The sequence below is a fragment of the Lathyrus oleraceus genome, chromosome 3 (genome assembly GCF_024323335.1).
Source record: "Lathyrus oleraceus cultivar Zhongwan6 chromosome 3, CAAS_Psat_ZW6_1.0, whole genome shotgun sequence".
Classification (NCBI taxonomy): Eukaryota; Viridiplantae; Streptophyta; class Magnoliopsida; order Fabales; family Fabaceae; genus Lathyrus; species Lathyrus oleraceus.
Genome location: NC_066581.1, coordinates 171,165,214 through 171,187,995, shown reverse-complemented (window position 1 = coordinate 171,187,995; position 22,782 = coordinate 171,165,214). Strand labels below are relative to the sequence as shown.

Below are 22,782 nucleotides of genomic sequence, written 5' to 3'. Positions count from 1 at the left end.
TTTCCAAGTTGGATTTTCTAGGGGTATTATTGTTAGGATTTGGTTTCTGATATCCTGGAGATATAGATGGGGTTTGATTCGGAGACTGTCCGGGTGCGTATAAAGCATTATTACTCTTATATGAAAAGTTTGGATGGTTCTTCCAATTTGGGTTATAGGTATTCGAATAGGGGCTTCCTTGAGCATAGTTTACCTGCTCTGTTTGGATTCCAGTCAAGAGTTGACATTCCGCAGGAGTGTGGCCTTGGATTCCACAGACCTCGCAATTCTGAGTTATAGCAACCACGGCGGTTGTGGTGATACGTTTAAACTTTCAATTTTCTGGACCAAAGCATCCACTTTTGCATTAACGTGATCAAGGTTACTTATCTCGTACATGCCAGTTTTCGGTTGAGGTTTTTCCACTGTTGTTCGTTCGGTTCCCCACTGATAGTGGTTTTGGGCCATGCTCTCGATAAGCTGGTAAGCATCAGCATAAGGTTTGTTCATTAGTGCACCACCTGCAGCGGCGTCTATTGTTAACCTTGTATTGTATAAGAGACCATTATAAAATGTGTGAATTACTAACCAGTCTTCCAAACCATGGTGTGGGCAAAGTCTCATCATGTCTTTGTATCTTTCCCATGCTTCGAAAAGAGACTCGTTGTCTTTCTGTTTAAATCCGTTTATCTGGGCTCTTAACATAGCTGTTTTGCTTGGCGGAAAATATCGGGCAAGAAAACTTTCTTCAACTCGTTCCATGTGGTGACTGAGTTGGAAGGGAGAGATTGAAGCCATCTTCTAGCGCTATCTCTTAATGAGAAAGGAAAAAGACGAAGTCGAATTGCCTCTGAAGTGACACCATTAGCTTTAACAGTATCAGCATATTGAACAAATATGGATAAATGAAGGTTTGGATCTTCGGTAAGATTTCCAGAGAATTGGTTCTGTTGCACAGCCTGCAACAGCGAAGGTTTAAGTTCAAAGTTGTTTGCTTCGATTGCGGGCGGAGCAATACTTGAATGCGGTTCATCTTGCGATGGAGCGGCGTAATCTCTAAGAGCACGAGCCGGTTCTGCCATCTCGGTTAAAGAAGGAAAAATGTTTTTGATATCAGGAAGGTTTATAGGAGGGAGATTGTTTTCAGCACGATATTCCCGAATTCGTCGTAAGACTCGGAGATATAGTTCGATATCGTTGATTCGTAAATAGAGCGGTTCGCCTTGAGAGCGAGTGCGTGGCATACAAATCAACGAAAGAAAGAATAGAAGGAAAAAAAAAAAGAAACCTTAGTCTCTACAGCGTAACGGAAGAGTTACGATATCGATTAAATAAAAGTCCCCGGCAACGGCGCCAAAAACTTGATCGCTCGACTGTGTGAGTCGAGAATGGGATACAAACTGCAAGTGCACAGTTCTATCGCGTAGTTTTAAAAGATATCGATCCCACAGGGACTTATGAATCGATATACCGTTATCTAAAGTCACTACGTAAATCTAAGGTGAAAATGTTTGATTGTTTGGGGAAAAACTAAGAGCTAAACTAATATCTAGGTTGAATATCAATAAAACGGATATCGGTATGTAGTTCGTCAAAACTAGGGAATCAATTCCTTATCGGTCTCTCGGTTTTAAAATAAATCGTTTCGATTAACTTTATTGGTTAAAGGTTTTATCTCAAACTCTCGCTCTGTTGAAGAAACCATGATCTTATATTAATGTAGCTGTCACTTATAATTAAGTCAAAAATCATATTTTGAAAACAATAAAGTTGCAGAAACTCTTTTTAAGAAAATACTGACCGTTTTAAACACCCTTATCTCAAACTCTCGCTCTGTTGACTTAGGTTATACAATTAAATCTAAATGCTTAACTCTCGTCCTCACATTCAATCTTTAAAAATACTTTTGGGAAAAAAGTCAGAATTTAATTAATTCTAAAACTTGCTCTCGCCCTGAGATAGACTTAATGACTAACTTACACTGTCCAGTTAAAACCTCAAACTCTCGCTCTGTTGGTTTCAACTTCTTTATGCCTTTTACTTTTGTAAAAAATCTTGTTATTAAACCTGTAAGTTAAGACCATAAAAAGATTGATTCTAATTTTAAGTTTGAATAAACCGACTTAGTCTTGACCCCTTTTTCTGCTTACTTTACATACCGATACCTAGGCAAATTAGCCAGACATGCTAAATAAATAAGAATCTATATCATGCATAAACAGACTCATTCCAGGCATGCAATGTAAATAAACAATAGAATAAAACATTAAAAATTAATAACGATTAAAGAACCTGAATGCGTAATACAATGGTCTTGAACACTCCTCCACAAGCCGGTAGGATTTGTTCTTGGATTCTTCAATTAAACAGTAAAATAAATCAAGGAAATAAAACTGGAATATAACGTAAGGTTAAATCCGGTATAAAGTTGCACAGTAGTTTCCGGTGTAGAAACTACTACGCGAAAAATATCTAAAAGCTAAGAACGGGGGAAAATAAATTGCAAGGGAGAAAGAAAATAAAGCTTGCAAAATAAAATAAATAAAGTGAACGATGCTGGAAAGGAAGAAAAATAGGCAAAGGCGTGAAAGGAAAATTTGGCAGAGCTTTCGCAAAACTGAGCGTGCAAAAACTCTGTGTTTTTTTGGTTTGTGAGATGGCTATTTATAATAGCCTTGGTAACTGCATTCCGTTTCTCCCATTCTTCAGCATGGCTATATCCACGGCGTGCATATAGGAGACCAACTCCTTAACGTTATTCTTCAAGTCTTTCTGAGGGCGATACTTGCGCCAAAAAGGTAGTGGAGTTGTGTGACGCTCGTCACGCTATGTGTGACGTCCGTCACAAGTCTGTTTTGCGTGACGCTCGTCACGCACCCTGTGACGTCCGTCACAGGCACAGCGTTGATGACTTGTGCGCTTTGGGCTGGGCTTTGGCATTTGGTCATTTGTTTCCTTTTTATTGCTTTTTACACCTCTTTTCTCCCCTTTTTCACTTTTGCTTCAAAATGGGTACCTGATGTAAAATAGAAAAGAAATACTGCATAATATCTGATAAAATGGGATAAATTAAAGTAAATGATAATATAATCTAATTAAATTAAGTCTTAAAATGTGATATAATTTCGTGTTATCAGTGGGGCCAGAGTTCTCAATGTAACCAGATTCATGTCAATCAGCTTGGGAAGTAATACTGAATAAGGCATTGGGATTAGCTCGATGACCCGGTCCGTCTGCCTTGGATGTTGTTGATAGTGTCTCTGCTGACCCGAATTACCTCCTTGTTGTTGATTGTTGTACCTGGGTTGTTGTTGCGGATGATATTGCGGTTGAGGAACAGGTGTTGGAATAGTGACTGCGGCCACTTGATCTTGATAATAATTAGAGCGTCCTTTACTCCTGCCTCTGCCGGCACACACAACGCTTGCCTCGCCTTCTTTTCTTCGCTGACCGTTACCAGCAAACGGTCTCTTGGGACCTGATGAGTTGGAAGCACTATTGTCTTGAATTCGGCCCATCTTCAACAGACTCTCGATTCTTTCTCCAGCAATTACTATCTCTGCAAAGCTGATTGACGGGCAAGCAGCCAATCTCTCAATATAATTGCCTTGAAGAGTGTTCATGAACATGTCCACCATCTCCCTTTCAGACATAGGGGGTTGGACGGACGCAGCAATCTGTCTCCAACGCTGAGCATATTCTCTAAAGGTCTCCTTGGCAGTCTGGGACATACCTTGCAACAAGGTCCGATTTGGAGCCATGTCCAAGTTGTATTGATATTGCTTGACAAAAGCCTCTGCCAAGTCTTTCCAGCTCTTGATGGTAGTACGAGACAAATGAGAATACCATTCACGAGAAGCTCCAGTTAGACTGTCTTCAAAATAGTACATCCACAGCTTTTCATCTTCCGTGTGAGCTCCCAACCTTCCAAAATAAGATTGGAGATGAGTGCGTGGGCAAGAAGCCCCGTTGTATTTCTCAAAAGTAGGGGGTTTGAACTTGTGAGGAATCCTTACTCCCTGAACCAGACCAAGATTTGTGACATCAAAGCCTAAGGAATTTTGAGACTCCAAAGATTTGAGCTTCTCAGCAAGCTCATCCATACGGCGAGTGGTCTCGAGGGCCTCGTCGTGCAAAGAAAATTGATCATACTGATAATCTTCAGTAACGGGGTGCCCGTTAATCCGAATTCCTTGATTCACATTGTACCTTCCGCCAATACCATTTCCAACATTCCCTGTGTTGCCAACATTACTCGGGTTTCCATCAGCATTTGCGTTACCCGCGTTACCAGTGTTCACAGGGTTATCAGCGTTCCCAGGGTTACCAGGGTTTCCCTCAGCATTTGGTATCTCCATCTCCGAATCGGGTCTCGGTTTCTCAACCAATTCCCTCAGCTTCGCTTAGCCTTCTGCCATACCAGTCATCAATGTCATGAACTGATCCATCCTTTCACGCATATCAGCCAGCTCTTTCTGTACTTGGTACATCGCTAGCTGTGGACGATTTTCCTTTGTCGGGTACCTGTGGACTCGCTTGGGACCAATAACTGCCTGATACAGGGAACAAACATTAGACACTGCGGTGACACCTGCAAAACAGACAAGGGTTAATATGCATGGTATGCGATGCACTACTTGTTCAGTTTTAAGGCACCCCCATTTTGAAAGGGAATACCCTGCAAATGAATAAGCATGAGATGTTGGATGCAAATATGCAGATGATGTTATGCAATGCAAAGGCATGTCAATCAGAATTGATGGATCCGCTTGAACATCTGTCAGGTTTCACTGCCTGGAGAGAAATTCACTGAGGAATATAATACAAGACCAAAACTCTGCTCCAGAAAACCGTGTTGGTTGGAGGTTAAGGTTTCCTGAATTTAGCCCACCCCTCACTGGTAGGTTCTAAGAACAGAAGTTCGTCAGCTTCAGCCCTTCAGTCGCGAATAATACGTTTACCACTGAAGGTTTGGCATTATTACGGGATAAAAGACCTCCACTGACTCCCCTCAACAGGACATCCTAAAGCAAGTTCCCAGTCTCGGGGTCCTCGGATTGATCAGCGAGAATGCGCCCACCAAAGCTAACATAATCACGTCTCGGAGGAGAGGCCTCGACTGAGTTCTCGGGAAATGGTCACCAGAGTCAAGGATTTCTAAAGGAACACCATGTCGTTACGGAACATCCGTAGGACATAATATATCCAAAAGAAACCTCGTCTGGATGTGGTTCTTCACGAACGACTTAACGTAGCAACATGCCACGCAAGCCTCATGATCATCCACTCTAAAACCTGTGTGTACACTCAAGCCTGGGTAATGGGCTTATCTCTCATAGAACATCCCATCCCAACAAACAAACAAACAGATCCAATAGATACAACAGATGTATGCAAGCAGGTAAGCAAATAAATGTACAAAAGCATGAACACCCAATAAACAAGAAATCACACAAGCTAGGAGGGACTCGCTTAGGGAAGATGGACCAGCAAGAGGTCAACTTATATGTCCCGAGCAGAGTCGCCAGCTGTCGCAACCTGAAAAATACAGTGCGCAAAAAAAACAACCGGCGAAAGAAAAAGACAGAAGAGTCGCCACCGTGCGTTATTCATCCCAAAGGAGGGAAAGGAAACGCTCGAAGTAAACCTGAAAAAGGAAAGGACAAGACGGGGTCTCGCAACCAAATCTTGGGTTCAGGAGTCGGTTATGCGAAGGGAAGGTATTAGCACCCCTACGCATCCGTAGTACTCTACGGGATCCACTTGTGTAGTTCTTGTCTAAAGGGTGTGAGTTTATCTTGTGCTGTTTACCAAAAAAAAAGGGTTAAATGAAAATGACTCGCGCGGATGTCGCATCCACTGCATACGTATCTCATCTGAATATGAGAATCAGAGTCTTCGTAGCTCGGCTGACCTATGGGTTAGGGGATGTGTGCTCGCTAAGACATCGCGTCTTATGCCTACGTATCTCATCTGGCCTGAGAATCAGAGCAAAATGTAGTTCGGCTAACTATGGGGTTATGGAGTGGGTTTTGGACGAACGACGTTACTACGCAATCTACCGGATGCTCGACCTTTGGAGACTTACTCACCTGTAGTAGAAGGAGTTAACGTGTCGCTTTGGGTTTTAGGGTTTGAGGGTTACTCATGCAAAAGGGCAAAAAGGCAGTCCTTGACGAAGGAACCGCGCTACCTACAGGGATACGAACGCATACAAAACAAACATGTATAAAGTAAATGTGCCAACAAGGGGCTCAGAAGTAAATAAACAAAAGAAAACAAATGCCTCCTATCGAGGTCTTCCAGCTAAGAAAGCGACAAAATGCAGAAAAGAGGTAAAAGTACAACACGGATAAAGATCCGAAGTAACAACAATTAAAGGAGTAAGAAACCCAGGGATCTCCCAAGCTAATCCCATCAAAGAAAGGTGAGTCAGTACAGGTAATCGGAATGAACCTCCAGGGGTTATCCCACAAATAAAGTGGGAAAACCACGCAAACCATCTCTGCAAGAGTTTGTGAGCCCTCACAAAAACTCAACAAAAGGGTTAGTGAAACACGATAAGCATTTTTTTCATGAATAACAGTATGGTTTCAGAAACCTCAAACCCTGTGGCATACACTTCAGAAATCATGTGATTAAACATTCAAGGCATAGGTTTCACCCATTCATAATACATCACACATTTAGAACATTCAAATTGAAGGCGTAAAATAATGGGAATAGGGCAAACCTGATTGGAGAGCTTGATTGAAATTGAGTTGCACCCGTGAGGCCCTTCAGGGTTTGGAGGATGCTCTGAATTCTCTGTCAGGTTTCTCTTCAGGTTTTGTCCAGGGTTTTGTTCCAAGGAAACCTCAGAGTATTTTGCTTCACTTCTTTTTTCTCAAGTCAAGCCTTGGTATTTATAGACTGAATTTCATGGTTTTGTGGGCTCAAATGAGAGAGACCCAAGTCCAAAAATTTTTATTATATTTTATTTATTTTTTTAATTATTATTTTTATTTATTTATTTTTTTTGTAAATTTTTTTTTTCTTTTTTTCTTTTTTTTCTTTTTTTCGTTTTATTTTTCATTTTTTTTCCATTCTTTTTATTTTTCGTTTCTTTTATTTTTCGTTTTTTTTATTTTTCGGATCTAATTCTGATTGACATGATGAAATGCAATATGAAATGCTAAATGAATGCATGAATGAGGAGGGCAAATTTTTGGGTGTTACAACTACATCTAAGTGTTGTTCATTACAATGAATGAACCCTCCGCTACAGAAACTGGGTTGCACATCTTCAGTCTTAATCATAGATGAACTTTGTTGGAATCCCAAACCAGCTCTGCTCTTGTTCTCGATGACCTCTACCATACGGCCCCACTGATCAGAAATACCGTCTTCAACAATCTTCTGCGCGTCTTTGAAAGAGGACATGGGTGCCCCAACATTCTTTTCTTCAGAAATAGATAGAGCTTGGAACGGAGTTCCAATATCATCCTCAGCTTCTACATAAGAGAAAGACGACAGGTGGCTCACCAACAGAGTTTTCTCTCTACCGACGATAACAAGCTTACGATTATTTACAAACTTCAACTTTGGATGCAGAGTTGACGTAACAACTTCGGCCTCATGTATCCATGGCCTTCCTAACAAGCAGCTATAGGCCGGGTGGATATCCATTACGTGGAAAGTAATTTGGAAATCACTCGGACCTATCTTCACAGGAAGGTCCACCTCACCAATCACAATCTTGCGAGAACCATCAAATTCCTTGACGATCACGCCACTGTACCTCATCGGAGCTCCTTCATATGACAATCTGGAAAGAGTTGATTTGGGAAGTACGTTCTATAAGACCCATATTTTGACCCTAAGATCCCTCATGCATTTCCATCATAAGCATTGGGATTGGGATCATGACTTGGCATCCTCCTTACCCCTCTTTCATTGGGTTTATTTTGGGAGAGGTTACCAAGAACTTTGAGATTATATAACACTTGTATATTATCTTTTACTAACTAAAATACCAAAAATATGTCTTTGCATCTATCTAACTATTTTGTAGGAAGGGCATAAACTCATTGATTCATTGATCACACCTAGGGTTTGAGACCCTCATGAACAAAGAGCACACCAAGAATTGATTAAAAAATGGTTATAAGCATCATATATGAGTCCCGTTGATTACTACATGTTATATTTATCAAGTTTGCTTCAAGAGTTTGAGGGTGATTTTCCTTGGAAACCCTAGTTTGACTGGGTATCTTGAGTAACTTCTCCAACAAGCTATCTAACCAATTGATCAAATTTCTCAAGGGACACTACAATTTTCATCATCTTATGCAAATATGATCTACCATGAGACAAGAAAGTCAAGAGAATTGGAAATTAGCAAGTTGGTTGATGGTGGTTGGCCAGATGAATTCATCTGATCAAAACTGGGTCTCCCTAGACCCTATCTCCTACAATTTTCATCATATGAAAATGATTCCAAGATAAAACGTACTATAAATGACATTATAAACAACTCTCATGTTGATACATAGATCTAGTTTTGCTTGGAAAATCATTTTCTATATTGAAACATTATAGATCATTTTGTCTAAACCCTAATTTGAAAGTCAACTTCCCAAGGCCATAACTTGCTCAATTTTTATGAGATGAAAGATTTCAAATTTGCATAATCAAATTAAATGTGTCTACTTCAACTTTTATGTTTTGAGTCGGAGCTAATTCAACTTTTTTGAGCATGTGATATGAGGCTACATTATAGGTCACTTTTGACCTATACCATTGATCAAGTGATTTTTCCAAACTTCAAAAATGCATAACTCTATCATTTCAAATACATATGACATGAAATTGGTGACCATTTTAAAGTTCTTTGAGATATCTACAACTTTTATGAAGACACTTTTCTCATTTGAAGTTCCTATAAAAAGTTAAGCAAGGTGGAAGATTGAGACATATGGCTTGACACTTAGAAAATTTTTGATATGTCAAATTTTTCCAAACTTCCACCTCCAATTTCTCCAAGTTCTAAGATCCAAACTAAAAAGTGTTCAACATGAAACTTGTTCTTCTTGATCTCACCTTTCCAAAGATCTCAAATTCATTAATTTTGGATGAGAAATGCATAGACTGCGAATGGCTTAAACAGGCTTATATAATTTGGCATGGAATAATCTTCAAACATCAATGTACATGTGCCTTGCAATCTAAGCTAACTTCAAACCATCTGATATGCAATTTTGGACCTTCAACCATCATTTCATGGGCCTATGTGCGCCCATGCATCGTTGCATCATCATTTTGCCAATTTTGGAAAGTAGAAGAAGTGTGCAAATATCACATGATTTACTTATAAATAGAGCTTCAATTGCTTAGAAATCAGAAAACCATTGCGCCAGCTTTGATCCCCCATTGAAAACCCTTCACTCTCATAGGATAAACCTGATAAATTCTTTTGAATTTGAGCTTGAATCTCCATTGTTTTGGAATTCAATTCTCCAGGAATCCATTGTTTCTAAACCTTTCCATTCTCTTCCTGCAAGCAAGTAGAGTGAGTCCAAGTGCAAGCAAGCTCAAGATCCATCAAGTTCAGACCTCCATTGAAGGTAATTTGCATAAATTTTAAACTCTTCGATTCTCTTAAGTTCTTGCTCAATTCCATTGATTTTTTGGTTATCTGAAGTCCTACCAATGTAGGCAAGAAGATTGAGTTGCTTTGAGGTCAAATCGAAGCAACTCAGTTCATGTACCTCGAATATCAATTCCATATATCTCTCAATATATTTGGAATTGGAGTAATTGGAGGTCAGATTCGAGCTCAGTGCCATTTTCTCTTCAAGATCATGTCCTTGTTTCTTTTTTTGGTGATGGTTTATGTTGACCAGTCTGGTGACGCTCACTGGAGAAGATGACCGGAGCTCTGGCTCCGGCGATGACTTGGTCAACCTCTGAACCATAGGATCTTCCTCTCATGTTCTAATCTTGATCGTCCCTTGTGATTACCACTTTTTCCACGTGGTTGACTCAGGTGCATGTGGAGCACGCGTTTTGGATCATCAGATCTGCCACCTCAATTAATGAGGGAGATCTGATGGTCCACGTATTTTTGAATTTTTGAATTTTTGTTTTAATTGCATTTTCTTCAATAATTCATATTAAATGCAATATTGATCCAAAAAATATGGGACATTCACAAAAAAAATTCAAATATTCTCCTCTTTCATATTCTGAATTAAAATTATTTTTTTGGATCATTATTAATAATTTTCATAAATTAATTGATTTTACATTTGTTTTTAATTGATTAAAAATATTTTTAAATGTCCAAAAATTATGAAATTTTTTCTCCAAGGTCCTTTGACCTTGTTTGACATATGATAAATCTCATGGCCATTTCTTTGCTGTTTTGATGAGAATTTAGGATTTGGACAAAACATATTTGAATTAAATGCACTATTTTATTATTTTTAATTGAATAAATGCCATTTTAATTTTGTTGACCATTTGTATTGACTTATTTGAGTTTGGTTGTTTGTTGTTAGGCCTTGGTCAAGGTTGATTTGACTTTGTCAAATTAATATCATTGGATTTAGGGGATTGATGGAATGTGCATTCCATCTCCCAAAATGAATGAATGATATTAATTTAATAAAAGTTCTCCTTTGACCAATTTGTGATCTCATTCATCCCTTTCCCACTTCATCTCATTCCTCTTATTAATTCATTCATTCCATTTGGCCTATGACATCTCAAAGTCCTAATGCTAGTTGATTGAAAAATTGACATGAGTATGGATGAGATTAGGCCACAACTTTTGCATATTCTTTTTTGTGTGTGGTATGTTTTATGAGCATAGTTCATTATACTATGTCTCTAACATGCATTAACACCAAAATTCTATTGCCCGGCCTCAAATAGTTGTTACTTCTACATAAGTCCAATTACGATTGCTTAACATAGCGCTAAATTTTTGACACAAAAGGCATAAGCATTCTAGTTAGTGAGATTGTAAGTCTCCCCTCTTTCATGGTATTGTGTGGAAACTTGGCCTTCTTTCCTTCCTTTGGAAGATGTTTTGGTTCAAGGATCCATGCTTGTGATAAGTGGGTTGAGTATTCTCCAAATAATGTCTTGAAAGCAAAGCAAGACAAAACTAACTTCTAACTTACTAACCATTAACTTTTAATTTCAAGATTTTATCTTAATGCAATTTACTTTTAGCACTTTACTTCATTTGCCATTGTACATATCATTCTAATTGTTTATATTAATGCAATTTTCACTTTGTCCATTTGGACCATATTGTGTGATATATTTGATTTGTCTATACTCTGTTTGTTTGTGTGGTCTTTGACCATTAATGTACATAATAACAACAAAAACCCTAAAATACTTTTGAGTCGACTGTTGGCTTGATCTTGGACAAATGGACTTAGAATCTAGGCAACCTCCCTAAGCTAAAGGACTTGGCCAATGCCAATTTATGAAGAACCAAGTGCTTGCAATTTAAATTCATCTGATACATCTTTGAAGATCTCTCTAAGATTCATCTGCAACATGATCATTATGAAGCTGTCATTTTGAACTTGTGGAATTCATCTGTTACATGGGCTTTTTCTGGAGAAGATCATGGAATAAATAAGCTTGGATGAGGTCATCTTTATTTGATGCCTTTGCTCTTAAAGATAATATAATTATGCACTTTTGTGTTGCTTGATTCAAAAAGTCCAAGGGAATTCTGGGTTTCTATTGACATTTTTGCCTATTGGATTACTACCCATTTGGTCAGATCTTTTCAACTCTAGACTTTTAAATTTTGTGCATAGGGTAGTCTCTTCATCTTCTCCCCACTTCTTTAATTTTAAAATCTCTCCCTCCATTTTCAAAAACTTCTTTGTGTGAACTATTTTTGTTCTAAACTTTGACCACTTTTGAAAAAGATAGAAACTTTGGCCTTATGCCATTGCATTTTCAAACTTATTTTCTTAAATCAAACTTGTAAATGAACTTAACAATACTTGACTTAAACTTTCAAAAAGCCAAAAAGAACTAACTCATTCAAACCATTTTATGCCTCTTGTGCCTTTCAAACTTAATTTTTTGTTAAAATCAATGCATCCATTTTGAAATTTATAGCACGAACTACGAGGTTTTGATCCCTCATTTTTATGTTGGTACGTAAGCACAAGTCCGAAGGTCTTGTCAAACACAAAAATTTAATTAATGAATTCTTTTCTCATCCCCCGCATTCTATTTGTTTGTAAACATCCCTTTATAGCAAGTACATATGCATACAAAAAGGGCTCCCTAGGAGTACCTAGGACACTTTGCGTGCTAACACCTTCCCTCTGTGTAACCAACCCCCTTACATGCAATCTCTGACTTTTATTAGTTTTTATTTGAAAACTTCTTACTATTTGGGTTTTGTTCGTACTTATCCCTTTTCCCTTGGAAACAATAAAAGCGTGGTGGCGACTCTTGTTAACTGATCTCCAGCTTGTCAATAGCTTAATGATCATGAATTTCCCACTACACGTTCAATAAAGAGCCGGTTTCAACCAATACATTCGACAGAGCATTCTCCTTGCAGTTCATTGATATGTGCAATGCCAAGTTGTGATTTCTGCCTTCCTCGGGAAGTTCCTCATCACAAAAACTTAGATTATTGCAGGAAGTGATGTTAACCACAATATGATCGAACTGATCCATTGTAACATCATGTTCCACATATGCTTGCTCCAATACCTTTTGCAATGCTTCTTTGTGCACTTCAGAGTTCATTAGCAGAGACAACACTAAAATTTTGGAGGGAGTTTGGAGCAGCGGCTCGACCACATTAAATTCGCTCTTCTTGATTAACCGGAGTACCTGATCATCATCATTAGGCTTCAAATCACTGGATTCACCAGACTGACATCTTGGAGCACTAACCGGATCCACTAAAGGCACATCCACCTTCTTACCGACAAATACATCTCCTACATTCCTCGGGACCACAGGCCTAAAAACTCGACCACTACGGGTCACCTTCGTAACAACAGCAATGCTTACCACAAAACTGGTCGTAGGTAATAGAACCTCTTAACCACTTTCTAACATAGTAGCAATATACTGGTATGGAACAACTCTATCGGATGCGTATGGGATAGGGCCCGCTAGCCGTATTACCAATGGCGATACCGATTTATTGCTAACATTGTTGCTACTGCTGTTGTTAAACTGAATCACCAACCTCTCTAGTGTCTTGAACACTAGCACTATTACATTCACATTGTCACCCAAGTGACAATCTGAATAATCTGGATCGTACCTTCATCCATCAACCTTTGGATGTCCCTCTTCACAATTACGCAACATCGGGGGTTAACATTGCAAATTGCACAACCATCATGGTCATGCTCAGGATCACTCACCAAACAGATATCCTTTTGCATCCTCACCAAGGACCTTATAATGAAACGGTAATTATATACCTTAAACTACCCAGGACAACCATCTACCATGTTGACAGAAGGATTACCATGAGCGGGCAATGGGTTAGATTTGACATTAGGGCACGGTCCTCAAAGGAAACCATCCTTAGGCGCACGGTCCTCAAAAGAAACCATCCCACTCTTGACCAACTTCTGGACTTCATACTTCAGGAGGTATCAATTCTCAATATCATGACCGGGAGCTCCTTGGTGAAAGGCACAACGGAGTTCTGGCATATACCACCATGGAAGTGGTTCAGGAATATGTGGAGGATTTCTTGGTTGCAGAAGGTTCATTAGAACCAATGATGGATACAATTCAGCATAAGTCATAGGAATCGGGTCAAAAGAGACCTTCTTCCTCTCAAAGTTATGTTATTGTTGAGGATTATTGGGGTTGTTGTTGTTGTAGTTATTTGTTCTTTGTTGTGGCGGTTGTTGACGTTGTTGTTGAACTAGTGTTGATTGATTGTTTGAAAATACTGGAATAACAGATGATATTTGATGATGATGTTAACGGGGTTGTGGAATTCTTCTAACATGAGGCCTCCTCTGCCTCCCTATAGAGACTACATTAGTCTCGCCTTCATTCTTTCTGGAAAACCAACTGTCGTACTTCTTGCTAGACGAAACCTCTTCTTTAGACAACCGTCCTTCTCGGACACCTTCTTTTAGTCTCATCCCCATGTTTACCATTTCGGTAAAGTCACTGGGGGCACTGGCAATTAACCACTCATAATAAAACGAGCTCAGGGTCTTGAGAAAAATCTTGGTCATCTCTTTTTCTTCCAAAGGAGGGGTAATCTAAGCAGGAAGCTCCCTCCATCGTTGGGCATACTCTTTAAAAGTCTCCTTGTCCTTCTGAGAAAATGACCTCAACTGGTCCCTATTCGGTGCCATATCCATATTATATTTGTATTGCTTTACAAATGCTTCACCCAAATCATTGAACGTGCGAGCACTCACACGATCCAAATCCATGTACCATCTCAAAGCGGCACCAGTCAGACAGTCTTGGAAATAATGAATCAATAACTGATCATTATCAGTTTGTGTCGAATCTTTCTAGATACATGACGAGATGACTTAGTGGACAGGTGTTCCCCTTATACTTTTCAAATTCAGGGACTTTGAACTTCATTGGGATTTTAACATTAGGAACCAAACAAAGTTCCGCAGTACACTTACCGAACAAATCTTTACCCCTCAAGGTTTTTAACTCCTTTCGCAGCTCAAGGAATTGGTCTTTCATTTCATCCATCTTTTCATAGACATCCGGACCCTCAGACAACTCGGAATGATAGATGGTGTCCTCAACACGAGGCAAAGTATGAACAACCAGTGGTGGCACGGATATGACCGGGCTAGATGTCGGCATGGAAGTAAAGGTACGCGGAAAACACTCGGGAACAAAGTTGGGCGGCATTCCCCACTGGAATCCGGCAAGCATGGTAGGAGCAAACTGAGCAGCAGGCACGGTTGAAGAAACAAACTCTGATATGACATTCCTCTGAGGAAGAGGGGTTGCAGGCGTTAGATAAGATTGACTCTGAGCAGCTAAAGCCGACTCCATCATGGAAGTCAGGCGGGCGATCTCGTACTTCAAGTCTCTGTTCTCTTGTTCCAAGTGTTTCATGATTCTCAGATGGTTGGTGCGAGTATTGTATCGATGAGTCAGCTTGGCTGAAGCACAGAAGAATAACCAATAAGACATCTGGCGGAAAAATCTGCTAAGCAAATGATGCATGAAATGCAATGCTTTGATTTTTTTTATTTTCGAGGACCATGCTACTTTATTTGCAATTGGAACAATTTGATTGACCATAAAAATCTCTTTTATTTATGTAATTTGGAAGGATTACACTGAGTATAATTTCAGAAACCAAAATACAAATAAAAGGGAAAAAAAGACTAGTCATCCTAAGGATCCCTTAACAATCGTGTCAGATGATCTGGTTGTAGGTGCGTACTTCCTTTGGATGCATCGAATCTTAGACTCAAAAGAAGTCTTCATCTGAGTCTTCTCGAGGACAAGCTGATCAATAATCTTCTTCCAAGCAACAAAACGTTGAGGTATACTAGAGGAAGATGAAACCTCGGGCTCTCTCTGCCTCTTCATTACTCAGTCTTCAAGAAACTCAATAAGTTCATCTTTGTCTTTATACTCAAGCTGCAACTCCTCATGCTTTCTACTCAATGCATGGAATCACTCTTTCCACATATCCTTTTCTTCCTTCATCTTGGGGAATGCGTCTTCCAACTCCTCTAAATCTTGGTTAGGGAGAGTTAATGGCTCAACCACAACCATAGACATAGGTCTCTCACAAGCATACGGCATCTTCAACTCCAAAGCTCTCTTCTTCACCAAGTAGTGTAAGCCTCCAAGCTACACCGTTGCACGGACCAAGCTCAGATCTTCCTTTCCTATGCACAGTATGCCAAGCATGCACTAACTTATGCTTCAAATGTTGGGGATCTTTACCCTCTTGGTAGAAAAGGCCTTCTAACATAGTGTTATTATGTTTATTTCTCAAGGGGAACCCAAGTTGACGACGAGCCAAAGCAGGGTTGTAGTTGATTCCTCCTTGTGTACCAATGAGGGGAACATTAGAGAATTCACCATAACAATCAATAATCTCCAAACTACTCAATGAAGAATCATACCAAACTATATCATCATTAGTGAGAGACATAAGTCTCTGAGACCACCGTGGACATTGTTTCTTCTCCACAAAAGTAGGCGTCTAAGGAAAGCGCGAAATAAACCACTTGTACAGAAGAGGAACACATCACACAATCGTTCCATCACTTTTAAAATTCCTTAGATGCAAAGAGAAATACATATAACCCAACAAAGTAGGCACATGATTCCCAATCAAGAAGATTCTAATGGCGTTAACATCAACAAAATCGTCAATGTTAGGGAACAAAGCCAAACCATCGATGAGCAACACAAAGATAACTTCAAAATCATCCACACTACTAGCTTGAGCAAAGGCAGTAGCTTCCTTGATGAGGAACTCAAAAGTCAACCCAAAAATACCTCATTTCTTCACCCAATGAGCCTCCATTTCAGACTTCTTCAAGTGAGAAGCTTCAGCTATAAGATGAGATTTTGGAATCTCCTCCAATCCACTAAACAGAACTTTACTAGAAACAGGTGTAGCACCTCAAATTTGCACCTCCCATTTGTACATTCATTTCATGTTTTGGTTATTAGCATTGTATAGCATGTTGCATTTCATCAGTCAAAACTGATCAGGAGAATCCATCTGTGCAAGAGAGCAAAAGAATTTCCATGAGACAAAGGCCCTATGGTTGTTCTAGAGAGCTTACATGACCCAAGGTTCATTTTGATGCAACTTGACCATTGGTTTGAGGTTCAAAGTCCACAGTGCATGACCAAGTCATTTGAGGCCCATAAAAGTCAACTGCAAGTCAACTGAGGGCTAGGAGATGGAGAAATGGTTTGAGACACTTCATTCATGTCCCAGAGAGGTTTATTCATCATGTCAAACATCTACCTTGAAGATTTTGAAGCCAGATCAAAAGTTTCCCAAAATGGAAAATGACCTGTAATTTGGAAGTTTCCAAAAATGACAAGTTTTGGACCAACTTCAACTCAACTTTCCAACATCAAAGAAGCTTCAAATGAATTTTTGTCCAACATGAAAGTTGAATATCTTTCTCTCCCATTTCCAAAAAGTCTAAGATCGTGAGCATCTGATGAATGGTTGAGGAGATATGGTCAAATCATAGCCAAGTGTGCTTGAAACTTCAAATGGCCATATCTTTTGAACCAAGACTCCAAAATGAGTGGCTCTTTTTGCAAAATTCTTCTCATGACATAAACTTTCCAAAACATTCATCACATTGCATGAAAATTCATCATATGATCATATGCATATTCATGTCCATTTTGGAGGGAAAATCATGAATTCAAAATCGGTGCATCATATGGACTTTTTAACCATTCCAACATGTTCATTACATGGTTTTAAGTGAAAATGCATGGCCATTGTTACTGTTCACGTAGGCTTGCATGCATGGGGTGAAAAAATCAAATTTTGCATAACACCTCTTTTCTCATTAAAAAATAATTAGCCATGCCTAAGCATGATTAGAAAATGGATTAACATATCATATAAATAGTTAATTATAACAGAATTTTCACAATTTCACAATTCTAGATCTAGATCCAAAATTTCCCTCCAAAATTTCTCTTCTTCCAAATTCAAAAATTCTTCAAAGAATACATGATTTTTATTGCATATTTGTGTTCTTGGATCATGATTCAGTAGAGATCAAGCCATTGATTGCAAAATTTGGTGAAGAATTGAGTATATGAAGATCATGAACATGATGATGGAGATTCAAATTTAATCAAGATCTAGTTCATCTCAAGCTTCAATTTCAACTTCAGAGGTGTTAACAAGGTTGATAGAAGGGATTTGGATGCTTTTGGACACTTGAATCCACCACTGCCATTGTTGAAGCTTCAAGAAGGTGCAATTTTCGAACCATTTAATTCTGCAATTTATGTACATATTCTTGTAGGTCTTGCTTCGCTGATCGTTTTGATATAAATTTTGTGAAATTTGGATAAAAATTGAGTGAGATATGATGATTTCAAGTTTAGATCTAGAAACTTCTTTGCTTCGATTCAGAAAATCCATGGATATTTAGGCTTAGATAATATGATATTTGAATTCTACATTGAAAGAGCTTTCCAATGATATATAATTTGTAAAATTCTGGACGTTTCTGGAAATTCCGGAAAATTGCGCATGAATGTTCATCATCTTCATCTTCATTTTCATGAAGAAGATGAAGATCTTCATAGCCTGGTGCGCTAGGGTTCTTGTCCAAGAACGCGCCCAGAACTGGCTAGATCCGTGTACCTCACTTCGATTCCTGCTTCAGGCATTTTTTGGAATTTATTTTTCACTTTTGCCATGCTATGCCATTTTTATTTCACATTTTTTCATCAACTTGTAAAAATCATAGAAAATTGAAAAATGATCCAATTCACTCCCAATTTTTTGCAAAATGATCCTTGTTTTGTCTAGTTTTTTATGATCATGAATTTGCAAGTTGTTCCTAGCTGGAAATTTATTTGCTCTAGGTTTATTGAACACATGTGCATTTATAACATTGCTTTACTCTTTCCTTTGTGAAATGATTGTTTTTAATCCAATGGACTTGAAATTTTACATGCTGATTCTAGACACATTGATGGATGCTTTGGTTTTGGTTTGGTATTTTTCTCATTTACCATTTCTATTTTATGCTTGTGTTAACATGGTGTGACAACTTGTGTCACACCTTTGGTTGTTCAACTTGTGAAATTTGATTTCCATGCCAAATGACCTCTAATGCTTCTGATATTTTGTATGATGGATGTTTTGGATGTGTTGAATGTTCATGAATTTTTCCAGAATTATTTGAATCATTTTTGTTTTGATTGGGAATTTTCATTCTTAATGTTCAAATGTGTGCCTTGAATTGGTCATTGACTTCTCTTGCTTATTACATAAACTTGCATGATGATTTTGGTTTGGTACTTTTTAGGACTTGTTCTTGATTGGTTAAATATGATTCATGTTGAGTTTGAGGTTCTGTTTTGGATTTTTGATTCCCTTTTGACTCTTAACTTGGCTACTCATGACAATGGTTCTCTTTTCACAATCTCAAGGTGGGATCTCTATCACACAAAAGCAAACATCAAAAAGCTCACAACAGAATAAAGGGAATGGGCAAAGAATAAGTTTGAGGAGAAGTGCATTGAGGTCAGCTTTGAGTTTTAGCATTCTAAAGGCATGAGGCCTAGTTGCTCTTCAACATATTTTTCATTCTAAAGGCATGAGGCCTAGTTGCTCTTGAACTCCTTTAAGCATGGGTAAATCCTAATTCTAAGTCCTTTCTCCTTTTGCATTTTGGTCACATCAAAACAAACACCAACAACACAAAATAGCAATATATTTATATACAATGATGGACTCAAATGAGCAAAAGAAAAATGACATAAACATAAAATATGTGCTCAAGTTAACAAAGATGAAAATCAAGATAAATAATGAGCAAGAAATAAATGACATTAAAAGTAAATGGCAAGAATTTAAAAGCTCAAATTAAAGTTAGTAGTTAGTAAGGTTATGTTAGCTTGTCATAAGACAATATAGTGCTATGTTAAGCAATCGTACGTGGACTAATGTAGTAGTCACACCTATCTGAGGCCGGTCAATAAGAATATAGGCAAAGAACACAAGTTAGAGATCATGACAAGTAAGCCAAGCAACATAAACTTTCCATGCCAAACAAAAGGGGAAGGGCCTTGTATTGACTTTTGGTTATTTTCTTGACCAAGGAGTAACCTATCTTTGACACAAAATAACTTACTTGATCATGGATCAAGTTAAGTTTGGTTTGGAACAAAGAAGATTGAACTTCTATTTGTCAAGACCCACCTCAAGACTTTAACTCATTGGCCATTGAAAGGAAGAAAAGGATGAAGATGAAAGGGAAGGGGTAAGAAGTCAACATCCAATTCCAATTGATCAAGGGATAACTCATCCTTGATCAAATTGATTCATCTTTCTAGGTGATGATCCTTAAGGATTTTCAAACCACAAGATCCAATGAATTTGATCAAAGTTGAATCAATTCAACCTCAATCAACACCAAACAGAAGAAGGATCAATATAACAAATCAAGAAGTCAATAATACTTTTGTTGGTATTTTTAAATTAAAAGAAAATACAAATAAACAAAATGGAACCTCAAATTCAATTCAAAGCAACTTCAAAAAGTCCAATTAAATTCTTATAGGTTCAACATAGTCAAACAAACTTTGACTAAATTTCTCACAAATTTTTGAAATCAGAAAGTAATTAAAACCAATTAAAAACAAATAAAAATAGCATAATATGAATTAAACTCTCAAATAATCTCAAAACAATCAAGAAATTGTTGAGACTATTTTTCATTGACTTATCATGATTCATAGATGCTATGAAAATATTTTTGTATTTTTTAAAAGTCAGAAAGTATTTTAAAATGAATTAAAACCAATAAAAACTAAGTAATTCATAAAAAAGTATCAAATGAAATCACAAAAATAATTAAAAATCATAATATGAAACTAGATTTTTCAGTAAATTTTTTGGAGTTGGTCTCATATTTTTCTCACTTCAAATGAATTTTTAATGAATTAATGAAAATGAAATGAATTAAAAGAAAATAAATGGAAAATGAAAGTAAGCAAAAAAGCCTAAGCCACATGATGCAACTCATTAATTGACGTGACAGTTGTGGATGGTTCAGATCTGATGACACACGCTGCACTTGAGTCAACCATGCCACATGGAGAATTAAATGAAGTATTTAAAATGAATGAACCAGATTAGATTGTGGAAGCAAGATCCAACGGCCAGGAGCAAGCACACGTGGTGGTGGTGGTGGAAACCACCATCTTCTCCGGCGAAGCAACAAATTCCGGCCAAAAGTTACAGAGAAATGAAACTTAATGAAAATGAAAAACAAGGTCATGGAAATAAATCTCTTGTAATGTAGATCATCACTGTACCATTGGATTTCCTTCACTCTTCCTATATAGAAGGCCTAATGATGGCTGAGGCAACTTGCTGAGTTCACATGAAATGCATTTGGAGGTGCACTTTGAATGGAGAAAGCTTGCATTTCAAGTTTTAGCATACAATATCAAAATTGCACATAAATGAAAAGAATTTTGAAACTCACAAATGGTAGACCCCAAGGACTAATGTGAGTAATGGTTGGAAAACTCTTGAAATAAGGAACAAAAATCATGTTGGGAAAAAAATCATTTGGCATGTGAAAATTGATCAAAACTGGCTGGGAAACTTCAAGTACAAAACATGTCCAAATCATTTGAAAAAGTGCACCAAAAGTAAGCTGGATCAAACCCCTATGTCTTCATGATACAAGCTTCAAATGGAAAAATATCCAACATCAAAGTTGTATATATTTTCAAGGTAGTCAATTTGGACTCAAATTTTGCATCATCTGGATTTTTTATGACAGTGTTATGGGCATTTGAAGTTGGGTACTTTTCAAATTCAATGAATTAGGTCCAAGATGACCTATAATGTTTTGCATTATCACATGTATTTATTTAAGGATTATGAAATTTTGTCCAACATAAAATTTGAATTATACATCTCAAGATTTCCAATTCCTTTGGTCTCACCTCAAAATCATAAAAATTAAGGAAATTATGCCCTTGGTAAGTTGACCCAAAACTAGGGTTTCAGTCAAAATGACCTATAATGTTTTGAAATGAATGATGACCTTCCAAGCTTCAAATGAATTTTTTATGAACAAGAAAGTTGTTCATATGGTTTTTAGGAACATTTTTTCTCTTGGGGTCATCTTCATTTGACAAACATATCAAAAGTTATATCTCATTGATCCTCAGCTTAGTCAAATGACTTAACTGGTCAACTTTTCAAGGTCAAACTTCCAATCTTGATGAATAAATGATTAAGGGGTCTCAAATAGGCTCATATATGCATAAAATGATACATTAAAGAACTTCCCTTGATTAACTTTGATCAGAGGTTGAGATTGCTTCATGGGCAAGGCACAGTCAAAGCACAGTGAAATTAGGGTTTCCTTGGGAAACAATCTCCATGCCCTTTGGGTTATCTTGATCAAATTGGAAAATTGAGATACTTGGGCGACATATATGATTATTAGGAACTTTGTGGACCATAAATAGGAGCATTGTGGAGCACATGATCACTTGAGCTTCAAAACAAAAAGAGTTAGTGACATATTTTTATGCTTTTGGTTAGTAATCAAATAAGAAAAGCAATAATATACAATACAAGCATGCTTGGGGATATCAAAACACTCAAACAAGTCCCAACCCTAGGGTTAAGGAGGCAAACATGCTATGATCCTTGAGGCAATGCACTTGTGCAATAACATGATGCCATGAGGGATCTTAGGGTCAAAATTAGGGTCCTACAGATGCCCCTATTTATGGTCGTTCTTGCCGGAGATATGAAGGTTAAAATCTTCGTCTCGACGAGATAGAATGAGCTTAAATAATAACAAAGAGACGAACTTTGGTCCCTAAGAGACCTCATGATGCAAATGTATGTATGCAAAATAAAATCTTCATGGTGAATAATTGCCACAAAGGAAAAGAAATCGGGAGAAACTGAATGTCCATAGGAGAAACACACTCACTAGGGAGACAAAGACTCTGGGGGGAAATAAGGTAAAAATGCATGAGCAGGTTACGACTTGAAAACTTGCTGGGAGACACGAAGGGATTCCACGAAAA

General features: G+C 37.9%; 1 pseudogene; it reads left to right on the top strand.

Moving 5' to 3' along the window:
* The first annotated feature begins 577 nt into the window (after positions 1-577).
* LOC127133783 (uncharacterized) lies at positions 578-677 on the top strand (annotated as a pseudogene).
* The last annotated feature ends 22,105 nt before the right edge of the window (positions 678-22,782 follow it).